This window comes from Sorex fumeus, unplaced genomic scaffold (assembly GCF_029834395.1).
Source record: "Sorex fumeus unplaced genomic scaffold, SorFum_2.1 ptg000050l, whole genome shotgun sequence".
Lineage (NCBI taxonomy): Eukaryota > Metazoa > Chordata > Mammalia > Eulipotyphla > Soricidae > Sorex > Sorex fumeus.
In genome coordinates, this window is record NW_026606107.1 from 4,749,057 (window position 1) to 4,767,381 (window position 18,325).

Here is an 18,325-nt window from a genome sequence, read left to right on the forward strand (position 1 = left end):
AAGTTCCTGAGCTGTGGTTTGTCTGTGAAACTGTGTGTTGTTCCTTCTGTTATGAATGAGAGTCTTGCTTGGTAAAGTATTTTTGGTGAAGCATTTATTTCATTGAGTTTTTACACTATACCCCATCACTGTTTTCGGGCCATGAAGGTTTCATCACACAAGCTTAAGGATGCTCCTTTATAGGAAATTTCTTTCTTTGATCTTGCCGCTTTCAGAATTTTGTCTCTATCTAAGGTTTTTGTCATTTTGATCAGGATGTGTCCTGGGGTATTTGTATTCGGAATTCTTCTAGCAGGTACCCTTTGGGCCTCCTGAATGTGGTCGCATATTTTCTTCAGCTCTGGGAACATTGTAACAATGATGTCTTTGACAGTTTCTTTTTCATCAGGGTTTTCTTTCTGTCCCTCTGGGTCTCCAATTATTCTTGTCGTACTACTCTTGGCTTCATCAGGATATTCTCTTACCATCTGTTCCCGAATCGTGAGTCTCTTTTCCATGTTCTGCTCTTTCCTGATGAGGCTCAGGACTTCATCTTCAAACTTACTGATTCTGTTCTCAGCAGATGTAACTCTGCTGCTGAGGCCTTCCACTGAGTTTTTCAATTTGCCTACCATGTTTTTCAGGTTTGACATTTCCGTTTGCATTTTCCTCATTTCTGGCTTCAAATCCTCTTATCTATTATTGGCATTGCTTTCCATTGTTTCTTTTAGCTCCCTAAGAATCCTCAGTATCTCCCTTCTGAATTCCTTGTCAGAGAGGTTGTCTAATACTACACTACTGTTGGTGTCTTCTGGGCTAGCATCTTCAATAAGAAAGTTTGGTGGGCTTTTGCATTGCTTTACCATTGTGACCAGTGTGGATTAGACCTTCACATTCACTGTTACTATTCTGGTTGAGATGCAGAATTAATTGAGATGGGCTTAATGAATTATTAACAAATGTGTTTCTAGTGGTTGAGCTAACCTAGAGAAGGTTTCATCTAAGAGGGTGACTTATGGTTCCTATGGGATATGTAGTGAGAGAATAATTCGCTGCCGCATTAGCGTCCACACCTCTGGAAAAGGGCCCTGGAGCTGGGAACCGGGCATTACCTTTTCGAATGAGGAGATAATGCCCAGAGCGGTTCAGCTCTGTTTCCACGAGATGTGCCTCAGTTCCCGTCTCGCGCATATCAAGTGGCATGATACTTTCTATGTAGTACCACTTGTATGTAAATTTCATGACTGCATCTTTTCTAACAGCTACATAATACTCCATTGTGAATATGTACCACTGTTTATTTAACCAGTCATCTGTTCTAGCCCACTCAGGATTTTTTTCCAGATTCTAGCTATTGTAAACAGTGCTGCAATGAACAAACAAGTGCAGGTGTCACTTCGACTATACTTTTTGCCTCTCTGGGATATATTGCCAGGACTGGTATTCCTAGGTCAAATGGGAGCTCAATTTCTAATTTTTTGAATATCATCCATACTGTTTTCCAAAAGGGCTGAACCAGACGGCATTCTCACCAGCCATGAAGGAGGGTCCCTTTCTCACCACATCCGCATCAACACTTTTTGCTTTTGTTCTTTTGCATGTGGGACAGTCTTTGTAGTGTGAGATGATATCTCATTGTTGTTTTGATCTGCATCTCCCTGGTGATTAATGATGTAAAGCATTTTCTCAGGTGTCTTTTAGCTATTCGGATTTCTTCTTTGAGAAAGTTTCTGTTCATTTTATCACCCCATTTTCTTGATGGGGATGTATGTTTTCTTCTTGTGGAGCCCAACCAGTACTTTGTATATCCTTGGTATCAACTCTTTGTAGGATGTGTATTCGGCAAATATCCTTTCCTATTCTGTAGACTGTCTTTGTATTTTGGTCACTATTTCTTTTGAGGTGTAGAATCTTCTTAGTTTGAGATAGTCCGAATTGTCTATCTCTATTTTCACTTGTTTGGCCAGTGGTGTGACATCTTTGAAGATACTATCAGCTTCAATGTCATAGTGAGTTTTGCCAACTTTGTCTTCAGTGTACCTTATGGATTTCAATCTGATGTTGAGGTCTTTAATCCATTTTTATCTTACTTTTGTAAATGGAGTTAGGCAGAAATCTAGGCCATTTATTTGCATGTAGCTGTCCAGTTTTGCCATCACAATTTGTTAAAGAGGCTTTCCTTGCTCCACTTCACATTTCTTGCTCACTTATAAAAGATTAGATGTTTATATCTTTGGGGCAATATGTCAGTATATTCAACCCTGTCAGTATATACTTCTTCTTGTCTAATCGCCATTGCAAGTACTTCCTGTACTATATTGAACAGCAGAGGAGAGATTGGACATCCTTGTCTCAACCCTATACTTAGGGGGAAGCTTCTTAGTTTTTCCCCATTGAGAATGATTCATGCTGTAATATAGTGGTAGATGGCTTTAACTATAGTGAGGAAAGTACCCTCTATATCCATTTTGGCGAGGGTTTTCAATCATAAACGGGCTCTGGATCTTGTCAAATACTTTCCCTGCATCTATTGATATGATCATGTGTTCGTTTTCTTTTGTTGATATGATGGATTATATTGATTGATTTCCGAATGTTAAAGGATCCTTGCATCCCCGGACGAATCCCACTTGGTCATGATGTATGATCTTTTTGATGAGTTGCTGAATTCTATTTGCTAGTATTTTGTTGAGAGTCTTGCATCTGTGTTCATCAGGGATAACGGTGTGTAGTTTTCTTTTCTTGTGGTGTCTTTGTTTCCTTTTGGCATTAGGGAGATATGGGCTTCATAGTAACTGTTTGGGAGATTTTCTGTTTCTTCAATTTCCTGGAAAAGTTTGACAAGAACTGGCAATACGTCCCCTTTAAATATTTGAAAAAATTCGCTAGTTGAATCCATTTGGAACTGGGCTTTTTTTGGGGGAAAGATTTTTGATTACAGTTTCAATTTCCTTGATGTTAATAGGTCTATTCCGGTACTCTAGCTCTTCTTGATTCAGCCTTTGGAGATTATAGGAATCCAGAGATTTGTCCATTTCTTCTAGTTTCTCTTGTTTCGTGGCATACAGACTTTCAAAGTAGTCTCTGATGATCTTTTGAATTTTTTTGTTTCTGTTGTGTTATCCCCCTTCTCATTTATGGTTCGATTTCTTAGGGTTCTTTCTCTCTTTCTTTGTGATTGTTGCTATTGGTTTATCTATCTTAGTTATTTTCTCAAAGAAGCAGCTCTTTGTTTCGTTGATCTTTTGGATTTTTTTTTTTTGGTTTCCATTTTATTGATTTCTGCTCTAAGTTTTATGATCTCTCCTTCTGCCTGACCTGGGATACTTTTATTGATTCTTTTCTAAGATCTTGAGCTGTGAGATCAGGTTGTTTATGTGGGCCCTTTCTTCCTTCCTGAGAAATGCTTGCAGAGATATAAGTGTTCTCTTTAACATGGCTTTAGTTGCGTCCTGTACATTCTGGTAGTTCCAGTCTTCATTCTCATTTGTTTCCAGGTATCTTTTGATTTCGTCCTTCCTGATCTACTCGTTGTTCAACGTTGATTTGTTTAATTTCTAGGTGTTTGATTTGGTTCTCCGTGTCTTTGTGTGATTCACTTTTATTCTCGGTGCATCATGGTCTGAAAGTATTGTTGATACTATTTCTATCTTCTTGATTCTATTGAGGTATGGTTTGTGTCGTAGCATATGTTCTGTTCTGGAAAATGTTCCGTGTGAACTGGAGGAGAAAGTGTATTTTCTTTTCTGGGCTTTATATAGCCCTATATAGATCTATAAGCACTTTCTCTTCTATTTCTTCTTTCAAAACCAATGTTTCCTTGCTGAGTTTTGTTCTTGTTTATCTATACAGATGTCATAAGGAGATGTTGAAGTCTCTAGCGACTATTGTGTTGAAGCAATGTCCCCCTTAAAATCTATTAGCAGTTTTATTAAAATATTTAGCTGTTCCCTCATTAGGTGCGTATACATTTAAGAGTGTGATTTCTTCCTGTTGTACGTATCCCTTGATGAATAGAAAATAGCCTTCACTGTCCCTTCTAATCTTTTTCAACGTGAAATTGATGTTGTCGAATACTACTATGGCCACCCCAGCTTCTTTTATGGAACTGTTTGCTTGAAGGATTGTTTTCCATCCTTTAACTTTGAGTCTGTGTTTGCTCTGACTGTTGAGATGAGTTTTTTGTAGGCAGTAGAATGTTGGGTTCTGTCTCTGAATCCATTTTGCCATTCTCTGTCTCTCTATTGGTGAATTTATATGGTTTAGATTGAGTGAGATAATTGTTACGGGTTTTTGTGCCATCCTTCTGTAAGAGTCTGTTGTGCTTTTAGGGTTTGTCTTGTCTTATGTTAGCCCCTTTAGCCCTTCTTTTAGGACTGGTTTTGTGTCTCATGAAGTACCTGAGATGATGTTTATCTTGAAAATAGTATACTGTTCCTTCCTTCCTTCCTACTGAGTTTGAGTGAGAGTTTAGCCAGATAGAGGATTCTTGGTGAAACATTCACTACAGTAAGTTTTTTCACTATATCCCAACATTACCTTCGGGCTTGGAGGGCTTCCTCTGATAGGTCTGTTGTGAATCTCAGGTGTGTTCCTTTTTTTGTGATTTCCTCTTTGCCCTTGCTGCTTGCATTATTGTGTCTCTATCCAAGGCATTGATCATTCTTACTCTGATAAGTCTTGGAGTGTTTTTGTTAGGGTCTTTTTTAGCTGGCACCCTTCGGGCTCCTTGAATCTGAATGTCTGCATTGTCCAGCTCTGGGAATTTTTCAGTAACAATTTGTTTAACCATGTCATTTTCATTTGGATTGTTTCCCTGACCTTCTGGTACTCCAATGATTCTAATTTTGTTCCTCTTGGAATCATCTCCTAGGACTCTCATTCACTCTCAAGCTATTTTGAGGTCTCTTGCCATTGTTTGTTTTTGTCTGTTGGCCTAGTTCAGCTGATCTTCCAGCTCACTGATTCTGTCCTTAGCTGTGGTCTTTCTACTGTTGAGGGCACAGACTGAGTTTTTTATTTCATCTGCGGAATCTTTTATTTGTGACATTTCTGTTCTCATTTCTTCCCGTAATTTCTTGATTGTTTCTGTCATGTTACTGAATATCTGTCTTACATTTTCGTTGAGTTAGTTGAACATCTTTATGACTTTATATCTGAAATTTTTTCCCAGAGAGGTCATTTAGATTAGTATCACCTACTGAGGCTTCTGTACTCTCTTCATCTTTGACCCCGCGTGGCAGGGATTTGCATTGTTTCTTCATGTTTTTGTGTAGGTGTGGGAACTGAGTAGTAGTAGTTTTTTGGTATGAGTATACTACCTGTGGACCGGAATTAGGCCATGCCCACTTCCGCTGAAGCCTCGCTCACTTCTGAAGAGGCTACGCACGGGAACCTGGTATGTGGTGGGGCCAGTAGCTGGGAAAAGAAGAAGACTGGCACAGCGTTGGGGACGAAGAGGAAGAGGCTCAGGGATGCTTTTTCCCCCCAGGGTCCTAGAGGAAACCTGGGGTGCTTGCATGGCGAAATCCAAGTCCCGGGTTCCAATACTGGTGGGTTAACTGACCTGGGAGGCGAAGAACACCAGCATAGCATTGGGACCAATGCTACTATTTCTTACCTGTGTTTTAGTAAGTTAATTTCGTTATCTGCAAATAACAAACATGATAATTATTCATAATAATATTCAAGTAGCAATAGTGTTAGGATTTACATTGTAATAAACACAGATTGATATATTTTAATAATAATTATTATGGTTAGACATTCAGTGAGTAACATGAGTCATGCACTATGATGTATCAAATATATTACAAATTTACATTATAACATAAAACAAAACTTTGAAGTATGTTCATATTCCTGTTTTAGAGATGAGCAGTAAGAAAATCAAAGTACACATTAGTTACAAACAGCAAGAATTTCATATTCCCCATTTTTTCTGCTTAATTTTTCTATTTCCACTTTCTTTAGTATTTTATATGATCCTTTGAATGTAAAATTTCTGTTGCTTTGTCTTAAATGAATTTCAGTGTCATTGGTTAATAACTTGGAAATAGATGTAGCACAATGTGTGTGGAGTCATGGACAAATTATGTAAAGTATGAAATACATCCTTTATTTAAGAACATAAGCACAAAATATCCGTATACATCCCCTTTGCAGGAGAAATAATGCTAAACTATATAAGATACAATTTTAATTTTTTAATTCTTATTATCTTTTTGATAAACCATTTCCATGGGATTTCAAACATATAATACACCAATGTTAAGAGAGAGTGAAAAGTAATACTGTATCGAGATTATTTTGCTGAAGCAAAGTTGTTCTCTAACATAATTTTTGGGTAAACAATTGTTTTTATGAAGGTCTATCATCTCTAGACATATGTTATTTTCAGGTGAAATGGAGAACCTAAAAATTTAATACTTTACAATTTCATAAGATGATTAAATATAAATATATTGTAAAAGCAGAGGGATTTGGACCTAGGCAATACCTGGCACTTCAGCTGTAAACATTAATCAGTACTGTTTTCCCTCTTGGGTGCAAGCCCATTCTGGATTCCATGCCACCTGTTGTTTTCTATTTAAGCTTTGTGTGTTTTTTTCTTTTTTTTTCTTTTTTTATTAGTGAAACACCATGAGGTACAGTTGTAGATTTACAATTTTTTGTGCTTGGGTTTGATTATACAATGATCAGATACCCATCCCTCCACCAGTGCCCATTTTCCACCACCATGGATAATATACCCCCCACCCCCATCCCCCCATCCCCCCCTGCCTCTGTGGCAGGGCAATCCCCTGTGTTCTCTCTCTCCTTTTGGGTGTTGTGGTCTGCAAAAGAGGCATTGAGTGACAAACATGTTCAGTCCATAGTATACTTTCGACATGCATCTCCCCTCCTGGGAGGATCCTCCAAACACCCTTTATTTGGTGTTCCCTTCTCTATCTGAGCTGCCCTTTCCTCTAGAATGCCCGACTGGCCACTAAGCTATGGAGTAATCCTCCTGGTGCTGATCTCAGCTATTCTTGAGTATTAATCTCATATTTTGTTACTTTATATCCCCCAGATGAATGCAATCTTTCTATGTCTATCCCTATCTTTCTGACTCATTTCGCTTAACATGATACTTTCCATGTTGTACCACTTATATGTAAATTTCATGACTTCATCTTTTCTAACAGCTACATAGTACTCCATTGTGTAGATGTACCAAAGTTTCTTTAACCAGTCATCTGTTCTTGGGAATTCAGGTTTCTTCCAGTTTCTGGCTATTGTAAAGTGTGCTACAATGAACAAACAAGTGCAGATGTCACTTCGACTATACATTTTTGCCTCTCTGGGATATATTCCCAGAAGTGGTATTGCTGGGCCAAATGGGGGCTCAATTTCTAATTTTTTGAGAATCATCCATACTGTTTTCCAGAAGGGCTGAACTAGTCGACATTCCCACCAACAGTGAAGGAGTGTCCCTTTCTCGCCACATCCGCGCCAGCATCGGTTGCTTTTGTTCTTTTGGATGTGGGCCAGTTTCTGAGGTGTGAGATAGTATCTCATTGTGGTTTTGATCTGCATCTCCATGATGATTAATGATGTAGAGCATTTTCTCATGTGCTTTTTTGCCATTCGAATTTCTTCTTTGAGAAAGTTTCTGTTCATGTCATTGCCCCATTTTTGGATGGGGTTGGATGTTTTCTTCTTGTGGAGTTCAACCAGTATTTTGTATATCCTGGATATCAACCCCTTGTCAGATGTGTATTCGGCGAATATCCTTTCCCATTCTGTAGACTGTCTTTGTATTTTGGTCACTGTTTCTTTGGAGGTGCAGAAGATTCTTAGTTTAAGATAGTCCCATTTATCTATCTCTTTTTTCACTTGCTCATCAGTGCCGTGGCATCTTTGAAGATACCATTAGCTTCAATGTCATGGAGGGTTTTGCCAACTTTGTCTTCAATGTACCTTATGGTTTCTGGTTTGATGTTGATGTCTTTAATCCATTTTGATCTTACTTTTGTACATGGTGTTAGGCAGAGTTCTGAGCCCATTTTTTTGCATGTCAAGCTTTGTGTTTTTTAAGGGGTGTGAATAGCTGTTATTGGCAAACATTCAACTTCTTCAAAGTTTTTCAGAAATACTGCCATATGAGGTTGAAGTGTAGCTCATCTTTTACAGAGATAAGCTGAGATATTATTAGATCACCTGATCTGATAGGAGGCTGATTAAAATTCTATTCCCTAGTGGAAGTTAAATTAGCCAAGTTTCATCAGCAAATGCAACTATTTTACTAATACTCCAGTCATTATATATCTTTCTCCTTCAAAAAATACCTTCGTATATTTTGGCATACATAATAATTACATAAAAAGATGTATATTTCTTGTATTTTGTTTTGAATTTATGTAACAAATTCCTACTTCTGCCACCCAGTCAAAGCCATATTTACTGCATGCAGATTCTGTCTAATATTTTGCTCTAAATTACAATTCATTTATTTAAGAGAAAATCATCTATAATAAATTACAACTCATATTCACAGAAATTGCTTCGGTTCCACTTTCATTGGTCATATCACCATTTTAGAGAGGACATCATCATGCCAATAATCATAAAATCTATAAAAATAGGGAGTATGGGAAGAGTTTTATCAGTTTTTCTTTTCTCATTTCATACAATTAGAAGGTTTTTGAAACAATGCATTCACAGTAAAAAGTAAATAAGAAAATTTGTTCATGAATTTTGCCAACAATAAATTATAAGAAAAAGTACATTCATTAATTCTTAGGATTGAGAAATTCACATTTCTTATGTGTAGATTTTTATTTTGCAGTGTGTATCTGTGTGTGTGTCTGTGTGTGTGCACGATTCATCACTATTGGTAGGCAGACATAATAAACACAATATGTTATCTCCAGTCACCATTAATTTTTCTAAAATCTAATCTAGTTACTTTGTTTTACAAGAGATGTGGTAATCTATCTCCTGTCTTTCTCATTAAACTCATTTTGAGAAAGGGGCTATTGCAGCCTCACCTGGTATTGCACAAGGGACCGTGTCTGGTACCTGGGATTATAATCAAGGTTTTTGCAGACACAACCACATGCAAAGCAAGTAACTTTTCTCCTGTACAATCTCACCAGCCCCTAACATCATTTTGAACCACCTTTACCTCCTATAGTCAATATTCATACACATCTAATCACTTTATAAACAACATTTTATTTACAGTTATAAATATTAGTTCCATAGCATTGCTTATCCTTAATGAACTTTCTTCAACTTTTGTTCAAGTTGATTTCTATTCTTTTATCTCCGTGGAGATTTTACTGTTTATAAGAAATTACTATAATCATTTATCATTTATTGATTTTCTCAAAAAATCTCAATTTAGCTGCCATTCTGAAAGATATGTCATTCATTTTATATATTCATACAACCTAATATGTTTTTTACTACAGAGTGCAGAGTAAGCCCTATTCTTTTTTGTATTAAGTTTAAGCAATATTAACGTTTGGTCTCAAGTTGTAAAAAGTATTTTGTCTATGCTAATGACTTCCAAATTTAAGTATCCTGTCTTGACTTCTGCATGATATTCCAGATTCACACAGAAAGCTGTGTTCTGAATAAATCCTTTTGATAATATGAAAATACATATGAAAATTAGCATATCTAGAAGCAGTAGAGATATGACTTTGGGATAGACTAAATGTATTGCCTAAGTGATAACTAGAACTTAATATCAAGCACAAAAGTTACAAAATTGGCTTATATAAATAAAATCAATTTTTCGGTTCCCTCGAAGGTATTTTCAATTAAGTTTTTCTTGTTGAAATTATGGAATCATGTTTACATTAGCTTGGTAACATCTATAGTCAAAGTTCCCAACATCCTCCACATTATGTCCTTCTGTTACTTCTAGCATAATTTTTAATTCCCCCACATACCCTCTAGCTTATTTTCTCCCTAGTTCTTTCATTTCCATTCTTTCCTTCTTTGTTGTCTCAGTTTGTAACCCAGGAACAAATGTTCCTCATCATTTGTTGATACTGTTATCTATTTGGTTTTCTGTTACTTCATATATCACAGAGGAATGAGATCATGTGAGTTTGTCCCCCTTCTGACATATTTTGTTTCACATGATGTCCTACAATTCCATCAAGTAGCAGAAAACTTAAAGATTTTATCTATTCTTATAGATGCATAGTTTTAAGAAACAAGATTGGCACATACTTATAGACACACAAAGAAAATAAAAAATGTTTTTTCTTTTATTTTGAGTCTCACTAGAGAGTACTTAGCACCTACACCTGGCTATTTGGTCAGAGATCACTCCTGATGATGCTCAAGTGACAATATGAAAAGAAGCGACTAAAGCCCAGCAGGGCCTTGTGGAAGGCAACCATCTGGTCCACTGTACTATCTCCCTAACCCTTGTTATTTTAAAATCCCTGAAACATCTAGGATATTTTTTTTGGTTTGTTTGTCGGAACACACCGGCTATGCTCAGGGCTTACTCCTTGCTCTGCATTTAGGAATCACACCATGGAGGAACTCAAAGGACTATATAGGGTACTGCAGATAGACTATGGCTGTCCACATACAAGACAAGCACCTTAACCACTATGCTATTGATCTGGTTCCAATTTCTAGGGTACCTTGACTCTCTGTATTTTACTAGGTCAAGAGACAGTGATATTAGTTCCTCCAGTGTTTTTTGATATTCAAATTCTGCCTACAACTTTCTATTCCCTGGTAGAAATTTGTATTCTACTTTGTCTGATCTGTAGAATAATGTTATCAATTAATTATTTTTATCTTAATTAAGGTACTTATTAATAATGGATTACTAATACTGTTAATAATGGTTTCATTCGTACATGCATCGTTCTAATACTACATCCTCTACTGAGCACCCTGTGAAAATTTGTGAACTTAGTTCTTCATTGATTCGGTCTTTTGAAATGGGCTATTTTTAGTTGAAAGTTATGCTAACTGCTAGCTCAAATTCACATCTATATTCTCACTTTCTACCAGTAAGATAGGTTATGAAAAGTCTCATTAATACACTGAACGAAGTAAGTCAGAAACCAGTCCTTTGTGTAATCCTAACAAAAGATATGACTTTGAAAGCCAAGAACCACTCTTCCTCTTTCCAGGGAGAAACAGAAAGCCGAGTTTTTTTCTGAACGTTCCATCAGTTTCCAGAGGAGAGTGTGAACCCAGTATCCTATTATCACAAATTATGCAGTGAAGTTTCCAACACTTGGGCAAATTGCCGGGATCAGTGCATCTGGAGTTTAATTGATAAGCCTGTCCCTGAGAAAACCAACTTCATGATCATGGTATCTCCCCTGCCAGGTAATGTTCTGTTATTCTTTATTAAGGAAGATTAGCTATAGTCATCTGTACTCTAATTTACCATTACCATTCTCCAAAGTGATTAGAATATGCTGGGCCTACCTGAATTCCAAGACTAGCAAGATATACCCACGTTTAAGACAGTCTTGGATAAGTTGGCATATTGAACTCATCGGTTGAATATTATTGTTTCAAGAGGTAAATTGAGAGCTTTATTTCTTCCTCAGCTTACTCCATCCTATGCAAGAAGTTTGGAATATTATCACTTTTCACATCCAGAAAACATGTCCTACAAGACTGATAGGACAGAATCCATCTGTATTCAAAACTTCAGTTCTCTCAGAGAAGGTACAGAATTGTTGTATGGGTGAATATGTTCCTCTCTCTTATATGAGAAGCTGTAATTAGGGGATCTCTTGATCACATGTCCCTATATGGCAAGAGAGTTTTTAGAAAATGCATGAGCCTAAGCTTAATGTTGTCTTCCATAAGTTGTATATCATAAAATATGTATCAGTGATGATGTATTAGTGTATGATGATGTATTAGTGTATACTATCATATGTATAATATTTATCATATAATTATATACCTATATATAGTTATATATGTTGAATATGAAAGCACTGCACTGTCCTCCCTTATTAGTGTATGATGTATTAGTGTATGATGTATTAGTGATGATGTATTAGTGTAAGATGATGTATTCGTGTATACTATCATATATATTATATTTATCATATAATTAGATACCCATATATAATTATATATGTTGAATATGATAGCACTGCACTGTCCTCCCATTGTTCATCTATTTGCTCAAGTGGGCACCAGTAACGTCTCCATTATGAGACTTGTTGTTACTGTTTTGGCATATCGAATACGTCATGGGTAGCTTGCTAGACTTTGCCGTGCAGGCGGAATACTCTCTGTAGATTGCTGGACTCTCCAAGAGGGGTGGAGGAATCGAACCCTGGTATTCACATTCAAGGCAAATGCCCTACCTGCTATGCTATTGCTCTGACCCGTTGAATATGATATATAACATATAATTGATGTAGATATATAAAATGTATAACTACTACAAATATAATGTATAGAATAATATAACTGTCACAGTCCTCCCGTTGTTCATCCATTTGCTCAAGCAGACCCAGTAACATTGTGAGACATTTTTTTTCTCTTTGTACTTCTTTTTTTAAAATTTTTATTAGTGAGGGAGACTTTAAAACCCAGCTCCCGAAAGGTTACAGTGCAGTCTCCTGCCCCCGCGCCTGGCTGTCCTCGCCGGGGCCCCTTGAGGGGAGCGGGTTGAGCTTTCCTCCCCGCCCCGACCAGGGTTCAGGCAGCCGAAGACCTCCAGGACCAGCCACCACCATGCTGAGACCACTCTCCACACACCTGAAGGTACCGGCAGAGGAACAAATGCAAGCAGGCCCCGGGGCTGAGATTTACAAGCCTACTCGGTTCGGGCCTGAGCATCCTCCACCCAGATCCTCCGAATTCCAGTAGGCAGGGGTCACACCCACCAACTGGTCCCCTGGCGCTGTGTAATCCCATCAACGGCCAAGCCTCAGAGACTATAAAAACCAGCTCTGGGAAGAGAACCAGCGCAGTCTCCTGCCCCCGTGCCTGGCTGTCCTCGCCAGGGCCCCTTGGAGGGGAGCGGGTTGAGATTTCCTCCCCGCCCCAACCAGGGCTCCAGTAGCCGAAGACCTCCAGGACCAGCCACCAGATATCTTATTATGACACCTTATTATCTCATTCCTACTTTGGACAAACTGGCAGGCTACCGAATATAACCTGCCCACACAGCAGAGTCTTGGCAAACTCCCCGTGGCGTACCCAATATGCCAAATACCAGTAACAATGATGGGTCTCATTCTCCTAAAAAGCCTTGAATATAGCACTTTCTTAAAAATCTCAGGGCTAGGATGAAGGAGACGTTACTGAGGCCTGCTCGAGGCAATCGACGAATAACAGGATGGTCATGATTCGTGATTAGTGAGACACCATGAAGTACAGTTGTAGACTTACAAATTTTGTGCTTGGGTTCCAATTATACAATGATCAATGAGACTTTTTGTTACTGTGTTTGGCATATAGAATACGTCATGGGAAGCTTGCCAGGCTTTGCTGGGTGGGTGAGATACTCCCAGTAGCTATCCAAGCTCTCGGAGAGGGGCAGAGGAATCGAAGGTGGAGGAATCGAACTCGGGGTGGCAGTGTGCAAGGTAAACGCCCTATCCACTATCTGCTGTGCTATCGCTCCAGCCCAGAATAATATGACATATAACATAATTATATCATATATATATTTCTTATGTCATAAAGATAACCATGCATTCATAAATATAACCATGCATGATTACATGTAATTTAATATATTTATATTTTTGTAGCAGAGATATATTATAAATGCCTCATGTATCATACCATGCATTGTTAATACAATTTAATATATTATAATTTATATATTATTTAATACATATATTCATTAAGTGTGTATTTTTTTCCTTCATCTGTTTAATTTTTTTTACATATTTTTTTATTAGTGAAGCACCATGGGGTACAGTTTTAGATTTACAAATCCTTTTGCTTGGGTTTCGTCATACAATGATCAAATACCCATCCCTCCACCAGTGCCCATTTTCCACCAACATGGATAATATCCCCCCTCCCCCCTCTCACCCTGCCTCTGTGGCAGGGCATTCCCTTTTGTTCGCTCTCTCCTTTTGGGTGTTGTGGTCTGCAAAAGAGGCATTGAGTGGCAAACATGTTCAGTCCATAGTCTACTTTCAACATGCAACTCCCCTCCTGGGAGAATCCTCCAAACACAATTTATTTGGTGCTCCCTTCTCTATCTGAGCTGCCCTTTCCCCTAGAATACCCGGCTGGCCTCTAAGCTATGGAGTAATCCTCCTGATGTTGATCTCAGCTATTCTTGGGTATTAATCTCATATTTTGTTACTTTATTTCCCCCAGATGAATGCAATCTTTCTATGTCTATCCCTCTCTTTCTGACTCATTTCGCTTAGCATGATACTTTCCATATTGTACCACTTGTATGTAAATTTCATGACTTCATCTTTTCTAACAGCTACATAGTAGTCCATTGTGTAGATGTACCAAAGTTTCTTTAACCAGTCATCTGTTCTTGGGCACTCAGGTTTCTTCCAGTTTCTGGCTATTGTAAAGTGTGCAGCAATGAGAAAACAAGTGCAGATGTCTCTTCGACTACACATTTTTGCCTCTCTGGGTTATAATCCCAGGAGTGGTATTGCTGGGTCAAATGGGAGCTCAATTTCTAATTTTTTGAGAAACGTCCGTACTGTTTTCCAAAAGGGCAGAACTAGTCGGCATTCCCACCAACAGTGAAGGAGTGTCCCTTTCTCACCACATCCGCGCCAGCAATGGTTGCTTTTGTTCTTTTGAATGTGGGCCAGTCTCTGAGTTGTGAGATGGTATCTCATTGTGGTTTTGATCTGCATCTCCATGATGATTAATGATGTAGAGCATTTTTCATGTGCTTTTTTGCCATTCGGATTTCTTCTTTGATAAAGTTTCTGTTCATTTCATTGCCCCATTTTTGGATGGGGTTGGATGTTTACTTCTTGTGGAGTTCAACCAGTATTTTGTATATCCTTGATATTAACCCCTTGTCAGATGTTAATTCGGCGAATATCCTTTCCCATTCTGTAGACTGTCTTTGTATTATGGTCACTGTTTCTTTGGAGGTGCAGAAGCTTCTTAGTTTAAGATAGTCCCATTTATCTATCTCTGTTTTCACTTGCTCGGCCAGTGGCGTGGCATCTTTGAAAATAACATTAGCCTCAAAGTCATGGAGGGTTTTACCAACATTGTCTTCAATGTACCTTATGGTGTCTGTTCTGATGTTGATGTCTTTAATCCATTTTGATGTTAGTTTTGTACATGGTGTTAGGCAGAGTTCTGAGCCCATTTTTTGGCATGTAGCCATCCAGTGATGCTAGCACAATTTGTTAAATAGGCTTTCCTTACTTCACTTCACATTTCTTGCACCTTTATCAAAGATTAGATGATCATATGTTTGAGGGGAGATGACAGTGTATTCAACCCTGTTCCATTGGTCTGCAGTTCTGCCTTTGTTCCAGTACCATGCTGTTTTTATTTATTACTGCTTTGTAGTAGAGTTTGATGTTAGGGAGGTTGATTTCTCCCATTTTCTTTTTCCCAAGAATTGCTTTAGCTATTCGCGGGGGCTTATTGTTCCATATAAATTTCAGTAGTGTTTGCTCCATTTCTTTGAAAAATGTCATCGGTATCCTTATAGGAATTGCATTGAATTTGTACAATGCTTTCAGTAGTATTGCGATTTTGACAATGTTAATTCTCCTGACCCATGCGCAGGAGATATCTATCAATTTCCTCATGTCCTCTTTTATTTCCTGAAGTAGAGTTTTGTAGTTTTCTTTGAACAGGTCCTTTACTTCCTTAGTTAAGCTGATTCCTAGGTATTTGATTTTCCGGGGCACAATTGTGAAAAAAAGCAAAAGTAAAGTAAAGGCCCTCCATTTGATCATTGATTTGCTCTAGCGGGCCCAGTAACGTCTCCATTGGGGACTTTGATGTAACTGTGTTTGGCATATCGAATAGGTCATGGGGAGCTTGCCAGGCTCTGCTGTGCGGGCGAGATACTCTCGGTAGCTTGCCGGGCTCTCCGAGAGGGGCAGAGGAATCGAACTCGGCTTGGCCATGTTGGCTGCGTGCAAGGCAAACGCCGTACCACTGTGCTATCGCTCCAGTCCAGGATTGTTTTTTTCATGTAACTTTCCCCTCTTTCGCTGTTTGCGTATAGGAAAGCCATGGACTTTTGGGTATTGATTTTATAGCCTGCAACTTTACTATACAAGTCTATTGTTTCTAAGAGTTTTTTGGTTGAGGTTATTGAGTTCTCTAAGTATAGTATCATATCATCTTCGAATAGTGAGAGCTTGATTTCTTACTTTCCTACCTGAATGCCCTTAATATCTTTTTCTTGCCTAATCGCTATTGCAAGTACTTCCAGTACTATATTGAACAGCAGTGGAGAGAGTGGGCATCCTTGTCTCGTCCCTGATCTTAGAGGGAAGGCTCTCAGTTTTTCTCCATTGAGGATGATGCTTGCTGTAGGCTTGTGGTAGATGGCTTTAACTATGTTGAGGAAAGTCTCCTCTATACCCATTTTGGCTAGGGTTTTCATCAAAAAGCGGTGCTGAATCTTGTCAAATGCTTCCTCTACATCTATTGATATAATCATATGCTTTTTATCTTTTCTTTTGTTGATATGATGGATTATATGGATTGACTTCCGAATGTTGAACCATCCTTGCATCCCTGGGATGAATCCTACTTGGTCATGGTGTATGATCTTTTAGATGAGTAGTTGGATTCTATTTGTTAGTAGTTTGTTGAGGATCTTTGCATCTGTGTTCATCAGGGATATCGGCCTGTAATTCTCTTTCTTTGTGGTATCTCTGTCTACTTTTGTTACCAGTGTGATATTTGCTTCGTAGAAACTGTTCTGGAGGGGTTTTTGATATTTCAGTTTTGTGGAAAAGCTTAAAGAGGATTGGGAGTAATTCTTCTTTAAAGATTTGGAAGAATTCACTAGTGAATCCATCTGGGCCAGGGCTTTTGTGCTTGGGGAGACTTTTTACTACCATTTCAATTTACTTGGTGGTGAGAGGTCTGTTCAGGTATTCCAGGTCTTCTGGGTTCAGCCTTGGGAGTCTGTAGGAGTCTAGGAATTTATCCATTTCCTCGAGGTTTTGATGTTCCGTGGCATAAAGCTTCTCAAAGTACTCCCTGAGGATCCTTTTAATTTCTGTAATTTCAGTTGTTATGACCCCCTTTTCATTTCTGATTTGGTTTATTAGAGTTTTCTCTCTCCCCTTCTTTGTGAGTTTTGCTAGAAGCTTATCGATCTTGTTAATTTTCTCGAAGAACCAGCTCTTGGTTTCATTGATCTTTCGGATTGTTTTTTGGGTTTCCATCTCGTTAATCTCTGCTCTGATTTTTATTATTTCCTTCCTCCCCTGTTGGTTGTGCTCTTTTTGTTGGTCCTTCCCCAAGCTCTTACGCTGTGAGGTTAGTTTATTTCTGTGGGCTAGCTCCTCCTTTCTGAGGAATGCTTGTAGAGTTATTAACTTTCCTCTTAAGACAGCTTTTGCTGTGTCCCATAAGTTTTGGTAACTCATGTCTTCATTTTCATTCGTTTCTAGGAATCTTTTGATTTCCTCTTTGATTTCCTTTCTAAGCCACTCCTTGTTGGGATTGCATTGAATTTATACAATGCTTTTGGTAGTATTGCCATTTTGACAATGTTAAGTCTCCCAACCAATGAACAGGGAATATGTTTCCATTTCCTCATGTCCTCTTTTATTTCCTGAAGTAGCGTTTTGTAGTTTTCTTTGTACAGGTCCTTTACTTCCTTAGTTAAGCTGATTCCTAAGTACTTGATTATCTGGGGCACTATTGTGAAAGGGATTGTTTTTTTTTTCATGTTGCTTTCTTCTCTCTCACTGTTTGCATATAGGAAAGCCATGGACTTTTGGGTATTGATTTTATAGCCTGCAACTTTACTATACCAGTCTATTGTTTCTAGGAGTTTTTTGGTGGAGGTTATTGGGTTCTCTAAGTATAGTTTCATATCATCTGTGAATAGTGAGAGCTTGATTTCTTCCTTTCCTACCTGAATGCCCTTCAAAGATGCCACGCCACTGACTGAGCAAGTGGAAACAGAGATAGATAAATGGGACTATCTTAAACTAAGAAGCTATATTTTTCTTGCCTAATCGCTATTGCAAGTACTTCCAGTACTATATTGAACAGTAGTGGAGAGAGTAGGCATCCTTTTCTCATCCCTGATCTTAGAGGGAAGGCTCTCAGTTTTTCCCCATTGAGGATGATGCTTGCTGTAGGCTTATGGTAGATGGCTTTAACTATGTTGAGGAAAGTCCCCTCTATA

At 38.3% G+C, this 18,325-nt stretch overlaps 1 non-coding gene across 1 annotated transcript; it reads right to left on the reverse strand.

The window, feature by feature from the left end:
• Positions 1-11,183: 11,183 nt before the first annotated feature.
• LOC130032673 (U1 spliceosomal RNA) lies at positions 11,184-11,345 on the reverse strand. The gene has a single exon (XR_008793854.1). It is a non-coding gene; the product is annotated as a U1 spliceosomal RNA (small nuclear RNA).
• Positions 11,346-18,325: the final 6,980 nt, after the last annotated feature.